The sequence below is a fragment of the Rhodnius prolixus genome, unplaced genomic scaffold (assembly GCF_049639745.1).
Source record: "Rhodnius prolixus isolate KJV_2025 unplaced genomic scaffold, Rpr scaffold_5, whole genome shotgun sequence".
In the NCBI taxonomy this organism is placed as follows: domain Eukaryota; kingdom Metazoa; phylum Arthropoda; class Insecta; order Hemiptera; family Reduviidae; genus Rhodnius; species Rhodnius prolixus.
In genome coordinates this window covers 12,085,816-12,111,323 of record NW_027411624.1, presented here as the reverse complement: position 1 = coordinate 12,111,323, position 25,508 = coordinate 12,085,816, and the positions used below count along the sequence as shown (strand labels likewise).

At 35.8% G+C, this 25,508-nt stretch overlaps 1 protein-coding gene across 4 annotated transcripts in view; it reads left to right on the top strand.

The window, feature by feature from the left end:
• Oatp30B (Organic anion transporting polypeptide 30B) overlaps window positions 1-25,508 on the top strand; it is a 235,110-nt gene that overhangs the window by 102,377 nt on the left and 107,225 nt on the right. For all 4 annotated transcript variants that reach the window (XM_074135386.1, XM_074135385.1, XM_074135391.1 and 1 more), the window contains exon 2: window positions 769-796. The gene's annotated coding sequence lies outside the window, so the exon portion shown is untranslated. The remainder of the gene's footprint in view (window positions 1-768; window positions 797-25,508) is intronic.

The window sequence follows — 25,508 nt, the reverse complement described above, 5'->3', positions numbered from 1 at the left end:
AGATAATGGGTTCAAATCCAGCTGCTGACTCTTAGATTTTCTCTTCCTAGCAGCTTCTTACGGCTATTGTGATGAACAGTGATGTCTGTAACGAAAGAACACTGTCGGGAGTCAAGCAGTGCGCTGTAAAAAAAAAAAAAAACTCCAGGCGCCAACGACCTACGATGGAATAGCAATATTATCCAGCAAGATGGATCTAACCACATGCTTTCTAGATAGTAATTCTTCTTTAGTGCAGTATTTCGAACTGTTTACTTTAAAGAAGCTATGTAGTGTTTTTTTTTTTTTTGTGAAAATCTTATTACAATGATCAAATTTGTAGATAGGACTAGAGAATGATAAGTTATTGGATAGCAGAGGGATGCTGTTGTTGTGGTGGAAACAATTCTGATGGCAGACAGGGATGAATAACACCCCCGCGTCGGTCTTTATATTGATTGGCCATATCAAATTTCCAACCATCTTGTTTACTGAATCTCTTGAATTATCTCATCCGGGCGTCCTCTCTTGCTGGGGGGGTGTAATACCTCTCTCCGAGCTCCTCTACATACCATAAAAAATACTTAATTACCACTGTAAACTCACCTCTTAGAGTTGGTCAAGATTTTTATTGATTACAATCAATAAAAATCTAAAAACAATTATTTATTCAAAATAACGGCTACATTTGAATGTATCTACTGATTGTACATGCACATGTTAGTATTATTTATTTTTTAATCAAATATTAATTTAATTAATAGTTTTAATTCCATTTTTTTGTTGCAGCCAAGCCTGATCGGATTTTCTATATGATGTAAGTTATTACGTAATTAGTTTTAAATTTTACATTTTTGTTAATTAATAGATTTATAAAGATATTTATCATTGCAAATCTTGAATTGCCTCCCGTCGCAACACTATCCCTGCAATTTACTGCAATTTCCTCTCAGCAATATCGTCCGCAACCTTGGTCTATTCATTGACTAAATACTAAACTGGAACCCTCAAACACTCACAACTAAAAAGAATTGAACTCACCAGATGTTAACGGCTATTCAAAAGATTTCTTGGCCATAGAACTAGTCTCTGGTTACTACAACAAACGATTTACTGCACAATACCTTTTTTTTTAAAACTTAACTGGATGTACTTTGGGGGGTTCAACCAAAACGCTCCACCCAGAGAATACAAACCATTCAATTCAAAATTCTCCGTACAATAGTTACCCTTCTTTTCTACGTTTTCAATTTAACCATTCTATCAGAGACTTCTAAATTCTTTCGTCAATCTATCCCTGCAAAACCACCAATAAGGGATACAGAAACTTTACAGAGACAAAAATAACTTAACGAGGAATTAATTTTTTTTTAACCTAAGGAAATAACTGCTACTTCTCTTTCTATTTTTTTAATTTATTTATCCTTTTATTGAAATTTACACCAGTACCTGCAGGGTACAATAAGTAGATGAGATAAGTGTATATAAATAAATAACGTGTCCGACGTGAATGACGGTCATCCAGTGATGGCCGCCATTAGTCACCTAGTTGGTCAAGGGGCCAACGGCTCCTCAGCCGTCTTCGAGGATTGGAGGGTAGCGTAGTTGAAGACAAGAGTTTGCAGCTAAATGGTTGTGATGAAGTGAGAATTTTTGATGAAAATTTGTATATCTTGTTTTGGCAAGTTCGGAGATGAGTGGAATTTGGAGATCCTGTATGGATTGTGGTGTGGTTGCTAACATAGAATGGAGTATTTTGGATTGGAGTGTTTGCAGTCTATTGATCTTTGATTTTTTAGCTGTTCCGTAAAGTTCGAGTCCGTAAGTCCATATTGGTGTGAGAAGAACTGTATAGAGTCGTCGTTTTTTCTCAAGTGAGAGTTTTGAGCGTTTGTGTTTCTCTTAAATAAAATAATAATAATGTTTTTTTCTGATGTATATTTTTACAGTCTACTATTTGATAAGGCATACCGACGGTATTTTTAGATTCATTAACGGGTTCACAGACGAGATTTGAAGTTTTAAGGGCTCTTCATTTTTTAACTTAATTAATTATAATTAACAAAGTTGAAAAGTATTTATTTTATTTTCTGAACCGAATAATACATTATATATTTTATTTTCTATAGACATATACATATATACAATATATAATTTTCTCATTTTTTATTCTCTCCTTTTTAATTAGTGATTATTAAAATTGCAAGTTTTTCAACCACAAAGTTTTTTTCCTACAATGAAATGATGTTCCTCATAACAGGAAATATCCTCCGTTTTCCATTACTTAGCAGAAGTACTGTAATTTCCTTCTTTTTAAATTTTTAATTTTTTTGACGTGAACATCACTTCGCCTGCCAATTTCAGTAAAATATTCTCCTCATTTATTAGACCTTAAATTTCCACTATTTTCGAAGCAGTTTAAATGATTTGTCATAAAATTTTCAGATATTAGAACTAAGGGAAAAATTGTATATTTTAATGCCATTTTAGTATTTGGTAGTACCAAGATTCGGGGATATGAAGGACCATGGAAAAGATGTGAATTTTGGTAGAAGATTTATATGAAGCAATGAATATTTGATTGGCTATTATTGGTAGATCCTTAAATCAAAATTGTGGAGGAGGATTTTTCCCTACTGAAATGGTAAAAGCTCTTTTGTAACATTTGTGAAAATGTTAAGAAAAGTTCATAAATACTCAAGCACTAACAAAACTAACATTATAGAAAACGGATACTGCAGTAGCCTTGTACACCGAAGAACGCAGCATTGTTTGATAAAAGTTGTTTACAATGTGTATAGCGGATATGGAGACCTTTGCAAAATGTCGAATGAATCACAAGATAGCGGTATCGCCCAGGTATTTGATGATATTGTGTGTAGATTTTTTGTTGTTGTTAGATAGAGGCGTGAAGCAAGGTTGTTGGTTTGGAGCGGGAGCTGTCTGAATCTTCTGTTGCTGATTGTAGTTGTTACTTCTCTTCTCCTATTCAAACCTTGTGCTCCCACCTCAAATACTGTTCTTGTATTTCTTCGTTTGGGTCTTTTCGTTGACATCTATTTGGGAATCGTTCAGTTTGGATTGCTTTTGCTTTCTCTTACGCTTTGGAAGGAGAAGTGTTGCGATAGAACAAATTCTCAAATGTTAAGTTGTTGAGAGCAGTTAACGAAGTAATGTCTAATATATATGTTTCTGCCCATTTTAAAACTTATCTGGACGTAGGGCATTAAACTAAGGGATTTAACTAAACGTTCCTAAATCCAGAGCCAATCCTTTCAACCCAAAATCCTCTGTAAAAATGGTTAATGCTCCCCTTCTGTGCTTACAATTTAACCATTTACCAGAACCATGATATTCTTATAATACAGCTACAAAAAAAACAAAACAATCCATAAACCTCTACAAGCCCCAGCTAATCCTTTAGTCAGCAACCTTACATCCAGCTCTATACTAGACTTAACTTGCCCGGAGGATTAAAATGCTAATACCTGCGTGATTTCCTTTGTTATCTCTAGTTAACTTCTCCGTTCGGGGTATGCACTTGCGCTCAAGTGTGTGCAGTTTTTTCTTTTTTTTTTTTAATTGAATGCAGTTTTAGCCGAGCGGTTAGAGGCTAGGCCTCGTAAAAGCTAATATGTATTGTTGGTTTAGTGGGTCCAATTCCCCTTGGTCTAGACCTTGGAATTTATTTAATGGTTAAATAAGAAATTTATGGTAAAGTATGTTTGCTAGTCACCTTCATCCACGATACCAAATTTGTTAATTGCGGACATAAAGCCTAAAAAAAAAATAGGCGTTTCATATGAACTTTTGCTTAGAGTGCAGTTTTTTAGCAGCTCATCAACGTTTGTGGAACAATACGGTAAAAAATAAAACGTTCTCTCTGGAAGTACAACTTGTTAAGGAGCCTCTATAGCTCACAGTGTTGTATGTAGCGAAAGAACACTGTCCGAAGGACGGCATTGACTGTAAAGCTTCTGAGCGTTCTAGGCATTAGATGTTTACGCGCTACTTTCATCTTTTATTTTATCCAAAATTAAAAATTCTTAAAGAATTTTATAATTTCTAAAATTCGTCCATTTTTGGGAGGCAAAATAAAGACCAACACTTCGTATTTTATTTTTTGGTTACAGAAAATTTTGAATTCAATGTAACAGAATTAATGTAGAGCTAAAGGAATGTCCCTATTTTATTCTTCCTTGAATGAAGACAATGGTGGATGGTTTATATTCTAAAATATGTAGATTGATGATAGACTACCTGTAACTTCCTCTATATTATTCCCATATCAATCATAATACATTTACGACCAGGAAATAGGTTACATGAACTAAGTCCGCAGGTATTATCTCCTCATTACTTTCTATTTTGGTAATAATGTAACATCCTCACAGATAGGATGTAGATTATGTTCTTAATAACAGTAACTCTCGCGATGAGAAGAGTTATACCTCAATTGCTCTCCATTCTTGGAGGAGAGGGCATGTGTTCTATGTGTTACTTCTCGATGTTCATTTTATGGTAGGATACTCAGTCCGGTCAGAGAGCTTTCGTCTTTGTCATTCTTTCTTCTCATATAACTAACTATCTGCAGAATACTCCGTACAAGCTCGGGTTACTTGGAGATAACGAGCAAATTGCTCATAGAAGGTTTTAATTATTTATTTTTGTTTTCATTTTTTGTCCATTTATTTATATTTCGCAGGCCAATTTATGTTTGCAAAATTCTTTTCCATTTATTTTTCATTGTTTTTATTATTTATTTGATTTAAGGCGCTTAACATTTGAGCTCATTTACGTCCGGAGCTTTTTTGGTGCAGTGTCGAAACCTTTTTTTCATTTGAGCTCATTTTCGCCCGGAGCTTTATTTTTTAATGAGCTATAAGAAGCTGACCTAGATATCTAAGGGCCAGCAGCTGGATTCGAACATACGAGGGTCGTTTGAAAAGTCCGTGCAAAGTCAGAGAGATAGCACCACTGGCGCGTATCGAGGTTATGTTTAGTTAGTAGCATCTCATGGAAGAACACACACCAAGTTTCAGCCAGATCGGTCTATTTCTTTGTGTTTGGCATTCGTTTGAATCGAGGAAGTCGAGTGATTTTCAAAAAATGGACGAAAAAGAATTTCGTGTGTTGATTAAACACTACCTTATGAAAGGCAAAACGCCTCAGGAGACTAAAGAGAAGCTTGATAAACATTATGGTGACTCTGCACCTTCGATTAGAACAGTTTATAAGTGGTTTCAAAATTTCCGGAGTGGCCATATGGGCACAAGTGACGCTGAACGTTCGGGACGCCCTGTTGAGGTTACTACTCCAGAAATCAAAGATAAAATCCATGATATGGTGATGGATGACAGAAGAGTGAAGGTGCGTGAGATTGCTAGTACTGTGGGCATCTCGAATGAACGGGTACATAATATTTTGCATCAACATTTGGACATGACAAAGCTATCCGCAAGATGGGTGCCGCGATTGCTCACGCTTGACCAAAAACGAAATCGTGTGAAGTGTTGCAAGGACGGTTTGCAGCTGTTCCAGAAGAATCCGCAGGACTTTAAGCGTCGTTTCGTCACTGTGGATGAAACATGGATACAACACTACACTCCTGAGACCAAAGAACAATCTAAACAATGGGTTACGAAGGGGGAATCTGCGCCAAAAAAGGCGAAGACCGTTCCTTCGGCCGGAAAGATTATGGCGACTGTCTTTTGGGATTCGCAAGGAATAATCCTCATCGACTATCTGGAAAAGGGTAAAACTATTACAGGTGCATATTATTCATCGTTATTGGACCGTTTGAAAACCGAGCTGCAAGAAAAACGCCCACGATTGGCCCACAAAAAAGTCCTTTTCCATCACGACAACGCACCAGCTCACACTTCAGCAGTTGTGGTCGCAAAATTAATGGAAATAGGGTTCCAACTCGTTTCACATCCCCCCTATTCTCCAGACTTGGCTCCCTCGGACTACTATTTGTTCCCCAATATGAAGAAATGGCTGGCGGGAAAAAGATTTTATTCAAACGAGGAGGTGATTGCAGAAACGAATGGCTATTTTTCAGACTTGGACAAATCCTATTATTCGGAAGGGATCAACAAACTAGAGCAGCGTTGGACGAAGTGTATAAGCCTAAAAGGAGACTATGTTGAAAAATAAAAAAGGTTTACCCCAAAAAATTTAGTAGTTTTTATTTTTGCACGGACTTTTCAAACGACCCTCGTACATAATTGGCGCTACAGATCGTTCAGAGCCCTAGCCTCCATCAAAAAGCTGCTCCATCCTCCTCGATCCTGCGCTTTGGTTCTCTAGACTGGAACACCAGCGTTCCTAGCATCTCTGTACACCTGACCCAGCCATCTACTTTTCAGCATGCCGGGTCGTCTTACTCCCAGCGATTTGAACATCAAAATCCAGTTGTTGTTCGTCCATTCTTATTTTGTGACTAGCCCATCTTAAACGATTGACTTTAATAAAGTGAGTGATCAGGAGCTCTTCTTCGTAAAGTGTGCATAATTGTGAATTACGCCGAATCCTCCAGGTATCACCCTTATTTTTCCCGGACTAAATATCTTTCTCAGAATCTCCCTTTCAAACACATTCAGACGGAGTTCATCCCTTTTACTGAGGGCCCAATTTTCCCTTATTATTTATTTTATTATTTATGAAATTAATAATAATAAAGATAAATTATTAGCATATAATTCCCAACTATATTACCAGGTTGTCTGTATATTATAAGCTTCAGGCTGAATTTAGCTACTGTAAACAATTTAAAGGGATTTATAAAGGGTCTATGTGACACTTCAAAGGATATAAAATATTTTACCCTAAAGGGATTTGCTCTGAATTTAACTTCAAAACTTATCGTATGTTTTAGTACTTAATAGAATTTATCATCCACATGATATCTACAGGTTAATGACGTAGCTTCTTCTGATGAGTATGACCGTGGATTAAAATTTACTTCCATTTTGGTTCGACTTTTTATTGATATGCTGCTAATGATTGTTCATTTTATTTTGGGTAATTTAAGGAAACTTTTTCTAACTGTGGGGTTTTATAAGAAATATATATGTATATTTTTTTAATTATAAATAGTTGGTTGCCTAATTAGGCCTTAACATAAGCAAGAAGCGTTGAGAAAGAATGGAAATAATTAGTATAATCTGAGGAATTCTCATGCCTGAATTAACTATTACACAATTATAAGAACATTTTCTCTTGATTACTTTCTCTTACTTCCTCTTCTGTTGAGAGGATCTATTTTGTTCTGGCGCATTTCCGTTTTCAAGTTTTTAAACGGAAATAGTTGTTTAGAGAAGTTTCCAATGCCCGGAAAAGGTCGTTCTTACGAAATTGGTGCGTATGTTTGAGCGAGTACCGTAACGCAAAAACGGAAATACTCTCGTGGTAGTTCACATTTGATATGTTCTAATCGATGCCACTAATGGCAGTAAGTTTTTGGACCAAATTAACCTATAAGAAATCAACCACTTTCATCGTTGATAGTTTTTGGTGACTGATAGTTTAATACATCGATAGTGTGAAGACTGCGGCCATTAACTTATGGGTGCAGAGTTGGTCTCAAGAGTGGTGGCTAGCCACCACTGGACAGAGACAGGCGAAGGAGTTCATTAAAGGCTATTCGCCGATGCTGACTGCAGAATTAATCCGGCAAGGCCGTGGGGTTATAAGGATGATTGTTGGCCTATTAACTGGCCACTGCAGGCTCAGGAAACACATGCATCGCATGGGCCTTTGCAGATTCAGGAAACGGCACTGCACGTGTTGTGTCAGTGCGAGAGGCTCGTATGGCTAAGGATGTGACGTCTCGGGGAGGAAAAACCAAGGCCTGTGGAGCTTTTCCCAAGAGCCGCTCTCCAGCGTCAAGAGTCTGATCAAAAGGACAGGTCTGGAGGGTGAGCTTTAAAGTGAGGGGAGCCACAATAGATCCAAAGGGGTCGCAGTAGCGTAGGCCTTGAAGCCGCCCTAGTTTAATCTATCTATCGTTGATATTTTTGGTGACTGATTCATTGATCCAAATGGAAGAAATAATATTGTCAATTTCAGTCCTAATTTTTTACTATTTTTTGCCAAGCTTTCAGTCTAGGGGCTTCAGTCACTTTACCGGGCTTATACTTGTAGACAATTTTATTTTTTTAATATCAGGCCTAATTTTTTACTATTTTTTTAATCCTTTAATCTAGGGACTAGGTCGCTTTACAGGGCTTATACTTGTAGACAATTATATTTTTTACATTTTTAATATCAAAAGCTAGTTTGTCTTCTGTCCTAACGAACACTTTGTAAAGTACATATGTCAGAAACAGTAAAACGTTTTTTACCAGCCTGATAACAAAAAAAGCTACATTGCATCTAGAATTCCATCTAGTGCAGACCTTAAAAAAAAAAGAGATTCTAAATTATTAAGAAGTTTTCTTCTCTTTTTGTAGGATGAATTTCAGAATGCAGAATAAAAGGCTAGTCTTGGAAATTTAGTAGTGGCTAAAAATTGGCGGGGGCGGGCACAAAGGTTGGACAGTTGACGAGACACGTGTTTGGGACAGCTCGTATTGTTTTAACTGTCACGTGTAGTTGCCGCCGCCTTCTCCTCGCTTGTTGCTAAGGGCTCGGTCTCCCCCTTTTCGTATAGAATACATCCACTCCAAACCAATCTTCCTCTAAACCCTTGTTGGGTTTTACTACTTCTGTTCCTACATTATTAAAGCAGTCCCTAGGAAGGTGTGCAGGCATTTTTCTTTACCTTTTACTACTTTTCCCTCCAGACTACTGTAAGATGAGCCTGTCTTGGAGTTTTTCATTTTGGCTGTTGTGGGACATGCTCTTTTGGAATAATTATTTGTGTACCTTGAGCGAAAATGATTCTTTTCTTGCGAAAGTTAAGTATTGTCTTTGTCTCATGACGTAACCGCACAAGCGGTTAAGAAAATACTTTCGTATTAGTTGCTCGCAATATTTCTCCTACGGTAAAAAAGAAAAACAAACGTATTTAAAAAACAAACAACCACAATTAAGTAAACATCCTGACTATGGTAACACTGGCAAACAATTGCAGTAACAACGCGGTACTATCAAATTTAAATATATCGTTTTTCCCTCGTTTATTTGTTCTGCAATCAGCACAATGACATTATAATAACAACAATAACAGTGAACAGTAGAAATCAAGGAGTGGAGAAATTACTCAGTGGTAACATTCCAAAAATCACGAGGACACTGTCTTGTAGGTTGATCGGGAAGAGTTCTAGATGTAGATTAAAATAAAGTTTTCTTTATCCTGTTTTAACGACTTGGATAATAAAAGGAATGTTAAGATCTGTTTGTGTAATCCGGTTGCATAAAAGAAGGAGCGAAATATGTTATTTTAGATTGTACAGATTGAATCCTTTGGAGATTGGTGCGTTTGGTTGAACCCGACAGTTTTATTGCATGCGCTCATTTGGGTTTTAAAATAGAATAACAGTTAGTCTTTTGTTGTCTTGATATAGTACAGCTAGTCTTTTCTGGCTAAGGATGGGAAAAACCAAGACCAGAGAGCTTTACCCAGGTGCCGTTCTCCAGAATCAAGAGTCTGATAAAACTGACGGTTCCGGAGGGCTAGCTCTAGAGTAGTAGGAGCCACAATAGATCCATTGGGTCGCGGTGACGTATGCCTTAAGGCCTTTCTACAGGAATCTTATCTTAAGAATTTTTTTAAATTTTAAATTTAAAAGTATTTTTTAGAATTTTTCTAAATTGTTGGCGCCATAAGTAACAATGATAACAGAGTAACAAATGAAGCAAACGAGTGGAGAAGTTACCCCAGTGGTAACACTCCAAAACATTAGACTGTTAGTCCACTCTCGTCACTTGAGAGGAGATCACGAGGCCACTGTCTCTTAAGGCGTCTTGCCCGGGTTATCAGGAAGAGTTCTTGAAGAAAGATTTTGAGCTAGAGGATTTATATGAGATTGCAGGTTGAAGTGGAGTTTTCTGTATCTTGTGTTACAAAAGGAATGTTAAGGTCAGTGTGTATAGTAAGGTTGGAGACATAAAATAAAGAGTTTACAATAGTTCGAAGTATTTTAGACTGAAGAGATGGAATCCTTTGGAGATTGGAGCGTTTGGTTGAACCCTATTCCATACACCCAAATGGGTTTCAAAATAGTAGTACAAATCAGTCTTTTGTTGTCCACTGAGAGTTTTGATCTATCGTCTAAGAGTCTTTTAAGTAGTAGATAGCGTCTGTTTAGTTCTGCTCTCTTAAATCTACGGTGAGGATCCCAAGAAAGTCTTCGGTATAAGTAAAGTCCAATATAGCGGGCAATGTTCACTACTGGTAGAGGTATTAGGTTATAGAAGACTGGAGGATGAGTAATGCGACTTAGAGTAAAGGAGTTGTTTTGAGACTTGAGTTTCATTGAGCTTAATAGCTCATTTCTTGAACCATTGCTCTAATCAGGAGAGGTGTTTCTGTGAGCTATTCTAATATCATGATTAGTGGACAGTAAGGTGGTGTCATCTGCGAGTGGTATTAGGATCAGTTGGTATGCCTGAAGAGTGAATCGAATAGATTTATTGCTACCACAATGCTACCCTGAGGAACTCCAGTGTCAATATACTTGACAGGGGAGAAAGAAGATCCTATTTGTTCTCGGAAATACCTTTGTTTTAGTCGGAAAAGTAAGATTTTATGATTCAATAAAACGTGGCTGTAAAGTTCTCTTAAGTTTCCAAAGGAGGTCCCCCTTGTCTACTTAAAATAAAATAGAAAATAATTAAATAAACTAGCATTAATCAAAATAAAAACAATATTTTTTGTAATTATTTTTGGAGAAATAAAGTTATTTTAAGGGTTAGTACATCTGCCATCTTGCCTCTAAGTGGGACTTTTCTCATCAGACTTAAAACAGTTTTTAGTACGCCCAGAGAACGTAGAATTGCGATCATAACTTGGTAGAAACCCTCAGGTGAACTTTCTCCATAACGTTGAAAATGTGCAAAAACCTTCCACTTTTAAAGCTATTTAGTTTCCTGTTTTGGTATAATCTTGAAAATGTTGGAATTTGTGTGTCGGTTGAACAACCTTTGAATTGTTGTTAAACACGAAAGGTTAAAAGAAAATTAAGGTTATAAAACAGCTGTAGATTGATCAATTCTGTAAATATATGGTGCTATTCGAGGAAAGTTTTCGTATAAAATAACTTGAGGAAAATGTATTTATCGATCGTAAATTTTTAACTGCCATCATTTTGGCATAATGCATCCACTTATGCAATAAAAATATGTACTAAATTTAATGTTTAATTTAATTGTTTTATTGCGACCAATTTCTTTAATTAACTCAAAATTGGGCACATCATAATTGAAATATTATAATAATCATTCAGAGGTGAAACGTCAAATAAATCTTCAAAATAATTGAAGATTCGCTTTTTGAGAACTATATAGGAAAACTACTGAAATTAGTACTTTAATTACCCAATTTTTCTTTGCTTTTCAAAATAGTTTTCTTTGATATTTCCCAGGCGTATAACTAATAGCTCGCTTACGCAAAATACACGAACAAAAACATACTTCTTAATTATATTTTAAGTAGTTTACTATAAATTTTCGCTATATTCAGTTATAATGATCGCGGTAGTGATTTTTGTATAACAGCCTGATTTCACTTTATATTCTAGTCTTAAATTAGGTATACTTTTTAATATATTTAATACAGTATTAGAGCTGCGTGTTTGGAATTTAATTAAATTTCTTTTCTCTATATTTGATGAAGTAAAACTATCAATGGAAAATGCTGCATTATATTTAATAAAAAGTGCGTTAAAGGAACCTAAATATTTCATGTTCCGGATCTCCTAAATATGATTGGCTTTATTTTCTATCAACTCTAATTAGGTTATGCATGTGATGCATTCCGTATCCATTACTAATATGCATTATTCAGTTTTAATTTCTCTTGATTCTAGAGTTGAGATTGTCAGTTATGGGAAATCAAAAATCCTTTGTGAGATTTTTAGTCTTCTGAGTTGAAATAAGAGATATTTCAAATTTTGTTTGAGTAACCGTCTTGGACTGGGTTGGTCTAGTGGTTATGAAACGTCCATTTTGTAAGTGGAAGATTCCCAGTTCGAATCCCCATTATAGCTACTTTTTATTTGTTAGGAAAAAACCTAAAAGACTATTTGGACGTTGAGACCCAAATTAAGTTATTGGTGATTACTTTTCATTGTGAGCGTCCGTCTGAAGAATGTATCCTCTAATTTTATTTGAAGGCGAGTACCCTAAATCTTAGGTCCTGGGCCCTATCCTATCTGTCTCTCAGTCAACTCTCACATTAGTTCGCCCCTTTTAATCTACCAGCCTCAGCCTTTTCAAATCTTGTGAAAGACAAGATTATTAATTCGTTCGTGCGAAGATCTTTTAACTGCATAAAGCGCGGTCATTTCCCTAGATAGAATCTCGCCAGATTCCTCAATTTCATACTGTTGGCACTTTGCCTTCCGGTATTACCTCCATGCTGAACAACTGGATGAGCGTCTGATGCAAGACGGTTATTCGACATCACTAGAAGACTTTAGGTTTATCTTTTTTTTATGAAGCTTTTTGACTAGACACTAGGGGTAAGTTGACGCCATTTCATGTCACATTTCTTTACTCCCAGTAACTGCCAGAAGCAGTTACGCCTTACCCTACGGTGGGTTAAGAAGAGAGCAGGCTTTCATTAACTCATCAGCCAGAATCATCTCATTCAGAACATAGGCTACCCGTCAGGGTTCTTTAGCGAACGATAACACTGTCTTATCACCGAAAAACAATGAGCTGTGAGAAGCTCCTAAGAAGAGAAAAATCTAAAGACGAGCATCAGGATTCGAATCCAGGATTTCTGCGTTGGAAACCTGTAGACCTCAGCTAACAACTGAGCTAATCCTTTTTTTCCCTCTCAATTTTGTTCTTCAGAATTCTGCACAGAGTTGGAAGAATGAACAGTTCACCTCGAAACTGCAACTCTATCTCAAGAGTTTCAATTTTCTGTTATTATCTCTGCAGTAATCTATTAAATTTCAATTAAAATTGAGTATAACATCAAGCGTTAGGCCTATCAGTTTATTTTGAAACTTGCTCTCAGGGAATAATTATAATGGTATTCTGGTGCGGTATGAAGTCATCGGTATCATTTCATTAAAATTAACCTGTATAATATTGTAGCCCAGATCATGTTACAATCATAAATATTGGAGAATAAATTCTTAGTTTCAATAACATTTAATTACCGCAAGAAGAAGTATTCCCGCGAGATTTTCTTACTTTTCCCTCTCTTTTTATGAGGAAGAGCGGATTTCTTGATATTTAGCTTTCTACAGAATACATTTTAATGACGTTCAAGTGGTGCGCTTTACTACTTGGCCAAAAAAAGAGACAGTCTCAGGGAATTGTTTTTCAAAATTTAGGTGGGAGTTAGTCCTTTAAAATGTTCCTAGTTAATTGCGATTAATTCTCTTATAGAAGTTGTCCTTCATTAATTTTTACTCAATTAAGATCTAATTGATTTAATGCTAGAATATATATTGTAAGTTTTGTACATAATGGAAGGTCGAGGTTAAAAGCTTCTTTAAATTCATCTATAGTAGACTGTGCGGAAGTCGGTGATTATTTTCAATTCTTGTTTTGTTTTGTTTAATTTCTTTTTATCAACATTTATTAACTTTATTCTTTCAGAATGTTGTTAGAATAGAGTTTTTTTCAAAAACAACCAGTTGACCAAAAAGGGCACAATTTTCGTAGCAAATCGATAAAAACTACTGAATCTTTTACAGAATAATGCACTTTCTTTCTTCCATTTTATCCATTTTAGCATGCATATTTAATGTATCGCTGATCGGTTTAGGATTTTCATCCATTATCAGAGTTAGATTAATGAGTTTGTTGTAGAGATTTCTACTTAGCTCTGATAATGGATGAAAAATCCTAAACCATTTAGGGACACAATAAACGAACATGCATGATAAGACGGATAGAATCAAAGATATTACCCAGCACTTAGGACCTAACTATGGACTCATATTTGGGGATTAATTTTTGTTAATATTAAATAGGTTATAAGTCCGTAAGTTTTACTAAAATGGCACTTTATAGAGACGTTTCAAACATACACGGAAATCGTGAAAGCTGCTTCTAAGAAAATCTCAAAAAATATCGATTCAATAAAGTAACACGTTTTGGCATATTCTGTCCCGAAAGGTCCTTGGTGGAGGGACCGATAATAGAATATTTTTTTTTTTTTACAGGATGTCCAGTGTTTTGTGTCCATAACAGTAGATATAATACAGGATTTGATTATTTTGTTTACTGTTTCTATATCAAGAGCCACTGACAGTCTATTTATGGTATCTCCACTCTCTCCCAGGAATGGTTTAATCTTTGGGAGTTGTCACCATGACAACTTTGACTCCCACGTATTCAATCCACTTTATATAAAGGGGGCGACGCCCATTACTAATATCGCCGTGTCTGTCAGTAATTAACATTTTCTGATTATTCTTTATTGGAATATAGTTTTGTTTCTTAAATGTTTAATAAGTAGGTGACATTATTTAAGTTTAAGTTTCAGATAGATAAATAATTCACAAATTTTACAATATACGAGGGTCGTTTGAAAAGTCCGTGCAAAGTCAGAGAGATAGCACCACTGGCGCGTATCGAGGTTATGTTTAGTTAGCATCTCTTGGAAGAACACACACCAAGTTTCAGCCAGATCGGTCTATTTCTTTGTGTTTGGCATTCGTTTGAATCGAGGAAGTCGAGTGATTTTCAAAAAATGGACGAAAAAGAATTTCGTGTGTTGATTAAACACTACTTTATGAAAGGCAAAACGCCTCAGGAGACTAAAGAGAAGCTAAATAAACATTATGGTGACTCTGCACCTTCGATTAGAACAGTTTATAAGTGGTTTCAAAATTTTCGGAGTGGCCATATGGGCACAATTGACGCTGAACGTTCTGGACGCCCTGTTGAGGTTACTACTCCAGAAATCATTGATAAAATCCATGATATGGTGATGGATGATAGAAGAGTGAAAGTGCGTGAGATTGCTAGTGCTGTGGGCATCTCGAATGAATGGGTACATAATATTTTGCATCATACATTTGGACATGACAAAGCTATCCGCAAGATGGGTGCCGCGATTGCTCACGCTTGACCAAAAACGAAATCGTGTAAAGTGTTGCAAGGACGGTTTGCAGCTGTTCCAGAAGAACCCGCAGGACATTAAGCGTCGTTTCGTCACTGTGGATGAAACATGGATACATCACTACACTTCTGAGACCAAAGAACAATCTAAACAATGGGTTACCAAGGGGGGAATCTGCGCCAAAAAAGGCGAAGACCGTTCCTTCGGCCGGAAAGATTATGGCGACTGTCTTTTGGGATTCGCAAGGAATAATCCTCATCGACTATCTGGAAAAGGGTAAAACTATTACAGGTGCATATTATTCATCGTTATTGGACCGTTTGAAAACCGAGCTGCAAGAAAAACGCCCACGATTGGCCCACAAAAAAGTCCCTTTCCATCACCAGCTCACACCTCAGCAGTTGTGGTCGCAAAATTAATGGAAATAGGGTTCCAACTTGTTTCACATCCCCCCTATTCTCTAGACTTGGCTCCCTCGGACTACGATTTGTTCCCCAATATGAAGAAATGGCTGGCGGGAAAAAGATTTTATTCAAACGAGGAGGTGATTGCAGAAACGAATGGCTATTTTTCAGACTTGGACAAATCCTATTATTCGGAAGGGATCAACAAACTAGAGCAGCGTTGGACAAAGTGTATAAGCCTAAAAGGAGACTATGTTGAAAAATAAAAAAGGTTTACCCCAAAAAATTAAGTAGTTTTTATTTTTGCACGGACTTTTCAAACGACCCTCGTATTCATAAATAAAACAACAGAGAGCTATCAGCTTCAGTTTTATCCTACCTAGCACAGTAAACCACATTTATTAAAAAAGAAATTTTTAAAAAAAGAACAGTCAAAATATAAAATTTTATATTGAATTTCGATGGAATGGAAAGGTAATTAAGTTGGCTACTGTTTATTTTATTGAATATTTTGTATCTTTTAATACGAGTATAAACTCGTATTCAAGCAGCGCTCTTAAGCAGACGGCTTCGCCATTGCTTCATTTATTTTGAACATTTATTCAGTCTATGTATATGATTTCTAAATGAAATAATAATATTAAAAAAGAACAAGAACAATTTCTGAAAATGCCGTTTTTTCTCCTCATTTTCGGCAACTTTTTCCTCGAAATCTACTTAATCTGGGTCGTTGCAAAAAAACAAATTACAGTTATAAAGGAGGATTTGCCCTATATTTTAAAGAAAATTTAGGAGTTTTATCTTTTATAGAAAATAATAGTCAAAGTTGGGTGTTTTCCAACGTTACGCTTTTTCGTGAAGTTTTCTGGCTATCAACCCTTATACAACTGTCCTACTGGACAGTTTTAATTAAAGTTCTGTCGGATTTGAGTAAATATTGTATACGATCCTCCTTCAAAACTTACAAATAGTAAAGGAAAGAGAGAATAATAGAAGAATAGACTCCGTATTATTTTAAATACAGTAGAAGAACATCCCGTAACAGATTAAATAGATCCCGCACTGCATTGAAATAGTTATAATCTGTCCAATTTTATTTAAAACTAAAATATATTCGTAAACTGCAAGAAGTTTGGAATATTTTGAGACCAATTCGAAATAAAAAGAACTAATAGATAGATATATAGTATGAATTAGTCTTCGTAAATGTATCCTGGAAGGGATTAGCTATGAGGTTAGCATACTGGACTCCCACGCGGAGGTCCCGGTTTCGAATCCAGCTGCTGACCCTTAGATTTTCTCTTCCTAGGAGCTTCTTACAGCTCACTGTCCGGTGATGGACAGTGTTGTCTGTAACGAGAGAACACTGTCCGGAGGCCGGCAGTGCACTGGAAAAAGCTCCGGGCGCTAATGACTTCAGCTGTTGATGCGCAAAAAAAAAAAAAAAAAAATGTATCCTTGTCTTTTATTAGTCATCACTGAATGAATAACGAATTCATATATTGTGTTAGGCTAGACTATGCAGTAAGTGGCGCGCCTGGTAAAATAAAAAACAGGATGAGGATCCTTTTGTTCCCTATTTACCTGTGTATTCAAGAGGCGGAGCTTTTGAGCTCATGTGCGGGGTTCAAGATTTAGCGATCATCCAAATTGTTGAGAGTCGTGGGCTACTAACCTGCCAAGATATTCCCCTGCATAATTGTTTGTATTTTATCATCTGGTCCAGGGATTCATTTCCATGAATACCAGTCTTTTAATGTTGCGACCTACTCGGGATAATTGCAGCAATGTGCATTCTTTGTAATTTATGCAAGGACAGTATTGAGTGAGCTGTTTAGTTTATTTAGTGGCTCCAGGTTTTTCCGAGTTTTATGATTAGGACTTCCTCATAACATTTTATCATTTGAATGCATATTTGAGATAATAAGGTAATTTAGAAAATATTTTTGTCCGATCGAAGAAAGTAAATCAGTTCCCAGATCAATAACAAGTGCAACGAAATTTATTTTTGATGTTTTTGGTTCCTATTTATGTTAATATAAATAAATGAATAAATGTAGATGAAATAAATAACGGAAAAAAAATATAAAAGTCATTTCATTGCAACCCAGTTACATATAAAACACACTCTGGGTTTGACGAATATATTCGTCATCGCTTAATTTGTACAACGCACTTAGGGGACACATTTTCCATTAAGATCGAAACACTTAACTGGTTAAATCAGAAAGCTCATTCAGTTGGTGTGTCCCATAAAAAGAAAACAAATTAACTTCCTTTGGTTCTAGGACCTATCTGGAGTGAGGTTTGCATGCATCTAACCTCACACACGTAGAACTCCGGCTATATTTGGACTATTCGCGTGAGCCCACTATTCCCCTCAAGGTGCTTGGAATTTCTTAGGTCATAACATTTCAGAATGGGTTCGTTGATTAAAGTTTAAAGATAAAATGCTCATTTTTTTAAGGTATGTAACTTTTCATGTTGTTCTGTCTCTCATTTCTCTCTTATACGCTCGACTCCATCGAGTTTCATCTTATTTAGTATTTTTACTTAAATACTCAAATTCTTGTAAGGTTAAAAAAGTGTTAAGGCCGCTAAAAGGTATTTAAATAAACCTTTTAGAGGAAACTTTAGCCCATCAAAAATTACCTTAAAAAGCATTTCTCTATGGGCCAGCTAAAAGTGCTTTCAGTTTAGGATTGGTTGGTGTCCTGTTCAGGGCAAAAAGGGTCATAGCTTGTGGATCGAATTTCCAAATTATTGTAATCACCATTGTGCTTTTTTTTTTTTCTTTTGCCAGAAATTTATCCCACATTTATAATACTTAAATTTTTAAAGTAATATTTACCAAAATTAGAGGTTTCGCTTTTAGTCGAGGTCATATATCGATCTTTCGTATAAAATTTGTTTTCTATCGACTTCCTTCCATACATAATATATTGAAGTTGTTTCAAGGTTAGGTGGGAAAGTTTTGAGACAGAAATCTTTTAGTTTTCATGACAAAAAAAAAGTCCGTAGTTAAATTGTAATAGGAAAATAAACGTTATTTAACTATAATGTATTTAATGTAATAATAGTAGGAGCAGTTTTTGAAAATTCACTGACAAATTTTATTCAGTTAATACCATGTTACTTCCGTTTCCTCCTAACAACACATTTATCATTTCTTTATAATGTATCATCGTCGGCAGAAGAAGCCGTTGATGCATTCAAAAACCATGTTTTGGAGGTGTCTCAAGCGGAATTGAAAAAATGCTTAGACAAGTGGTTCGAACGCGTGCAGCAGTGTATAGATCATAAAGGAGAATATTTTGAAAAACAATTAAGTCATTTTCAATGACAAATTTTTTAATTATTAGTTTCAAAATATAAATAGTGCCCCTCGTAGATCATAGGGTGGTACATTATACTGAAAATGGTACTTTAAAGAGATGTCTATCAACTTCTTTTCCTAGGAATGTTTTTAACCCCTTAACGTGCACGCTCGAGTTAACTCGAGCGCGCTAAATTGGCCAAACTGTGCACACTCGAGATAATTCGAGCGGCGTTGTACTTTATGCTGCTTTAATTTTTCACACTCGAATATAATCGAGAATTGAAAATAATGTGAAAGCAAAGAAAAACAATCGTTTTATTGATATTTATCCTTTACATGGGATTGCAAGCTATAACACTTAATTAATCGTATAAAATATAGCGGGTTTTTTTTCAAAAATACTGTGCTTTAAGGGGTTAATCGAATTTCAAGTAATTTAAAAGTTCAAATTTAGAGAGTTAGTTATTTGGAGACAAAAGCCTTGATAGTATTGTAACGGTACTTTAACCTTAAAAATTTACGATAAAACTAAATTTAATAAATTATTTAGTTAGCACTGTAAATTTACCATTTTGCAGCTAGATTCCTTAAAAATTCGTAACAAAGATTAAAAAAATATATATGAACCAAACTGACAATTATTAGTGGCTTTGTCTTGAACCATCGGCGTTGAAAATTAGTTTAAAAGAGAAGGACAAACTTACGTACAAAACAAGAGTTTTATAGTGCAAAATGGAGTTAAGGAAATGTTTTGGTCTGTTAGCTTTTTAGGAAGTAGGCGTTGTTTACTTTTTTTATAAAAAAGAGGTGTTTGACATTGGTACAGTAATGGCTTCTTCTTCAGTCGTTGGGATTTATTACAAAATAATTAGCTTTTATCAGTGTGGCATTGTAAATGAGAAATGTAGCTTAGACACATTTTTTAGCTTTTGGGTGTCTAAACACCCAAACTAGGTACAGGTCTGTTGTAAAATAAACAATAAAAGAAAGAAACTTATGGTTCGAATCACTGAAATATTGCCAACTCATTAGTTTCAAAACCGAACTACTTTAGTAATGGAAGGCTTACCGAAAACCCAGTTAACCGTCTTAAAAAATTTACAGGGCTGGACCTTAACTTTTGCAAAACATTCATGATTTTGGGTTGATTAATTTTATTTCAAACTGCAAATATTATTTTAAGAAAACCACGAAGAAATATGGGTGGTTTAGAAGCAAGCCTAAAAACTGTGGATATGGATTACCGAATGGATTTTGGTTTCTAGGATTTCAAAATTTTTTAGAATTAAAGAAGTTCAATGACATCAAGTCCTTCCCAATGGTTGGAGCTAAGTCTGTGCTTGTGATCAAAAGTTTAGGGATGAATCTTTTGTGGTTTAAGGATTTTTTGGTAATGCTTTAGCTCTTTTTTCCGGAAATGTCGACGGTAGAAAGTGTAAGTTCAGGCTGGCTTTATCCTTACCGTCTTTTAAACTTACAAGTAATATGTTCAGGATCTGTTAGTTTAAGATACTGCCAGTTTTACACCGAGTTCACATGTATTTCACTCGACAACTTCTTGCAGAAGACTTATCGACTAAAAATTGATTGCTACCCTGACACCTGTCTTTCTTTACAAAATCGTTTCACTTCATGTACATTTGAAAATCGACTTTGATCGCTTACAGAGCCGAAACCGTATGATATCGTTTCAAGATGTCATTTCTTCACTAAGCAAGTTTAATTACAGGGAGCGGTTCATAAACTGAAAGATGATGAATATTTCTATTCATCGTACATTTTAAAAAAAAAAACAGTCTTTAGTTAAAAAATAAGGGTCTTTTTTTCAATATCCATCAATAATTGTGTTAAAATGAGAATTATGTTTTTAAATTAGGGTTATTATCTGCAGGCTAAATCACTCCCCACCTAGTTCAGCAGGCTATTGATTGACTTCTTATATTATATTAATGGAGGGATGATACGTCAGCTTATTTTAATTGGAGCTGCTGCCTCCCTACTCAAGGGCCAAATTTAACCTTGCTCATGTTTTTCCATCGTAGTAATTTAATTTACAGCCATCAGCGGACGACCTTAGTGCTCTCATTTAACTGCTGAGCTTTAATTAGGCATTTAGCAATGGCTAATTTTATTTATGCTAATAATTAGAGCAAGCTTTTTATCATTTTATTGCTTTACTAGTAATTTTTATTTATTTATTTTTTAAATTGATGTTCATTTGGATCGATGTGTGAGGACAAGGTTCATCTGGAGGATGTGTGAGGATGTATGAACGCCTTAGTCATGATATTACAATTGTAACTTACTAACTGTATTAATAATAAACTTAAAGTGGTACATGTTACAAATATTGACAAATAGTTAATAAATTTTTATTATAAATATGTACAATAAATACAGGCATGAAGGGCCAATGTACAATACATTATAACCTTATAATAATGTATGTTTGTAAAGCTTAAGATTTGGAGGATAAGAATGCAGGGAAAAAGGAAGGAAAAACCTGCAGCTAGTGTAGAAAGTTAGAGAAGGGTTTGCTTCAGTCTTTTGGCTTCTGTAGGGAATAGAAGGATCTGTAGGAGGCTATGACCGCGGAAGAGTGGATTAGGTTGATTTTGGCTAGAGGAGTGTACGGGAACAATGAGAGACAATCGCAAGTCTGACGAAATTTGTTCTATGTTGTCCATGAGTCAAGGCTCCAGGTGGAGCAGGCATAGGAATAACATCGGCCGAAATGATCACTTTGCAAAGGAGGAGTTTGTTGGTCCACAGTCATTTTGGAGTCACGTGAGAGTAGAGGAAAAAATAGTCTTGTAGTCTAGTTTGTCTGAGTTTACTTTTGTCCTGAACGTGTGTAGTGAAAGTTAGTCTGTTGTCCAGTGTTAAGCCTAGGTACTTAACGTGTTTAGACCACGGGATCGGAGTACTTTAATGTCCAAATTGAATGGTTAAGAAACGGTCTGCGTTTAGTAAAGGATATGGCGGCTTTAGTCTTCTCATGGTTTATTTTGATTTTCTATTTAGTGCAGTATTTTGGTTAGTCTATCGGTAGCAATAGTAAGTCTGTTGGTGTCCATTCTCCAAGATGACGTGCATAGAACCTAGGATAGAACCTTCAGGAATGCCTGCTAATCCCACAAATATAGGTTTCTCTCGGGGGGAATAGGACGACTTTACATCATTCTACTGCTACAATTATGTGATAATAAGCAATGATGTGATCTGTAGAGCCCAGATTGAGCACTTCTGCAACAAATGTCCCATTCTAATGGGGCCAAATAGTTTGTCGAAAGAAAATAACCAGATACCTCCGGAAACTGGGATAAACTCTTTGTTCACATAATCCTAAAATCCCCGGGGCATATAGATAGAGCTCTAGGCTGTTCTTATAAGTGATAAATCAGTTTTTAATCATTATAACTGTACTATTTCCTTTGAAGGGTCCATTATTCAGGTATCTTGAGTAGAATCATAAGATAATACCGTTCACTGATCAATATCTTGTAAAATTAGGAGAAACTAAATAAAGGAAGTCTAGCTGAATTGCTGTCCTTTTCTAAGGCTAGTGTTTTACAAGTATGATGATTGTATAAAAGAGTTTCAGCTCTAATAATCATTGCAAATTAATCATCATCAATACCAATCAGAGCAATCTTTTTTTCTTCTTTTTTTATTGTTTTATAACCTTTAGTTTTGGTTCCTTCACAACTAGTTCATTTTATTTTTTATAGCATTGGAGTGCCTGTATATTTTGCCGCTCGAATGAACATGATTAGAGTTACTAAATGGTAGAAGTACATTATTTTTACTGCAAAAATATTTATCTGACTTGCGTACAAATCATATTCGAGTAATCCTTTAAACATGATCTCGATGTTTAAAAGTATTTATAATGTTCCATATTTGAAAAATATCTGTACGAGGGTCGTTTGAAAAGTCCGTGCAAAGTCAGAGAGATAGCACCACTGGCGCGTATCGAGGTTATGTTTAGTTAGTAGCATCTCATGGAAGAACACACACCAAGTTTCAGCCAGATCGGTCTATTTCTTTGTGTTTGGCATTCGTTTGAATCGAGGAAGTCGAGTGATTTTCAAAAAATGGACGAAAAAGAATTTCGTGTGTTGATTAAACACTACTTTATGAAAGGCAAAACGCCTGAGGAGACTAAAGAGAAGCTTGATAAACATTATGGTGACTCTGCACCTTCGATTAGAACAGTTTATAAGTGGTTTCAAAATTTTCGGAGTGGCCATTTGGGCACAAGTTACGCTGAACGTTCTGGACGCCCTGTTGAGGTTACTACTCCAGAAATCATTGATAAAATCCATGACATGGTGATGGATGACAGAAGAGTGAAGGTACGAGAGATTGCTAGTGCTGTGGGCATCTCGAATGAACGGGTACGTAATATTTTGCATCAACATTTGGACATGACAAAGCTATCCGCAAGATGGGTGCCGCGATTGCTCACGCTTGACCAAAAACGAAATCGTGTGAAGTGTTGCAAGGACGGTTTGCAGCTGTTCCAGAAGAATCCGCAGGACTTTAAGCGTCGTTTCGTCACTGTGGATGAAACATGGATACATCACTACACTCCTGAGACCAAAGAACAATCTAAACAATGGGTTACCAAGGGGGAATCTACGCCAAAAAAGGCGAAGACCGTTCCTTCGGCCGGAAAGATTATGGCGACTGTCTTTTGGGATTCGCAAGGAATAATCCTCATCGACTATCTGGAAAAGGGTAAAACTATTACAGGTGCATATTATTCATCGTTATTGGACCGTTTGAAAACCGAGCTGCAAGAAAAACGCCCACGATTGGCCCAAAAAAAAGTCCTTTTCCATCACGACAACGCACCAGCTCACACCTCAGCAGTTGTGGTCGCAAAATTAATGGAAATAGGGTTCCAACTCGTTTCACATCCCCCCTATTCTCCAGACTTGGCTCCCTCGGACTACTATTTGTTCCCCAATATGAAGAAATGGCTGGCGGGAAAAAGATTTTATTCAAACGAGGAGGTGATTGCAGAAACGAATGGCTATTTTTCAGACTTGGACAAATCCTATTATTCGGAAGGGATCAACAAACTAGAGCAGCGTTGGACGAAGTGTATAAGCCTAAAAGGAGACTATGTTGAAAAATAAAAAAGGTTTACCCCAAAAAATTAAGTAGTTTTTATTTTTGCACGGACTTTTCAAACGACCCTCGTATAATAGATTTTAAAAAAATAAAGTAATCGCCTATTTTGTCAGGCGGGGCTTAACGTCCAACTACCATTTATTTTATTCCGTCGTGGACGGAGACGAATAGCAAACGTACTTTACTATTTCTCATTTAACCATTAAATAAAATCCAAGGCCTAGGACTCCGGGAATCGAACCCAGTACCACAATGCATGTTAGCTTTGCAGGTCTTAAGAGGCGTTAACCCGCTCGGCTACCGTGGCGCCTTAATAGATTTTATTTTCAGTATTTTTACTAAAAATAAATTTTGAGAATTATTCTTCTCATCGCCTAAACAGAAAACTTCTTTTATAATATTTGAACCGTTCACAGCACAAATCGATTAACTAACTCCTTTTATAATATTTGAGCCGTTCACAGCACAAATCGATTAACTCCATTTTTTGAAATATCTTAAATTTAAGTGTATAAAGCACTTCGTTCAGTCCTTAGCTTTTTTGTATTTATACCCAAATAATTAAAATTAACACCATTAAACGATAAACAAATTTTTTGGCCATTGAATAATAAATAATTTATACCAGAGAAGCCATTTTGATTGACTCAGTGCTCTATTGAATAATTAAACTCAAATTCAGTAGAGTAGCTTCTAGCCCTTATTTTGATGCTTAAAATGAGAACTTATGAGAAGTATGTTTCGCCTCCGTACGCGACACCTGATTTGGATGTTTATTCATCGCGATTAATAGTTTTGGTAAATAAATAAGTGAAAAGTAAGTAAAGCGTATGAAATAAAATGTGCATGAAAGATACCAAATGGAATGGTTAAAAATCCATGCTCCTCTTCGTGTGGCATTCAAAATGGATTCATGCGGGATCCTTTCCAGTACTCAGTAGGATGTAACAATTATGGAACCAAAATTCCACAAAAGTTATAAGTTAACATATTTTTTAAAATGTTAATTAAATTTTGCAAGGTTTGTTTTTCTTTTTCTGTATATTTAAAGTATGTTTTCTACTTCTTGTCTTGGTCTCTGTTTGAAAGTAGCCTGACTACATTCTTTATTCCAACTACTTTGTCATTTCTACCGGTACTAAATTGGCAACCGGATTTCAATCGCATAATATAGCAAGCTACAATTCTCAACTGGAGAATCTTTTATTCAAACTGGTTTGCTTGATCTCCAATAGTCTTGCTAAAACTCAGTGTTTAACGTTTGAGGAAAAATCTCTTGTTTGCAAATTGATATTTGTTGCATTCATATCCAGTTAAAAGAAAAACTGAGTATTTTCATTTAACATCAATCTTATTACCAGCAAAGTTTCAGTTTTTTTTAAAATTTTACTAAGCATGTAATTAGATCAGCGGAGTTTTCACTGCATTCTACGTGGGTCGTTTGAAAAGTCGGTGCAAAAATAAAAAC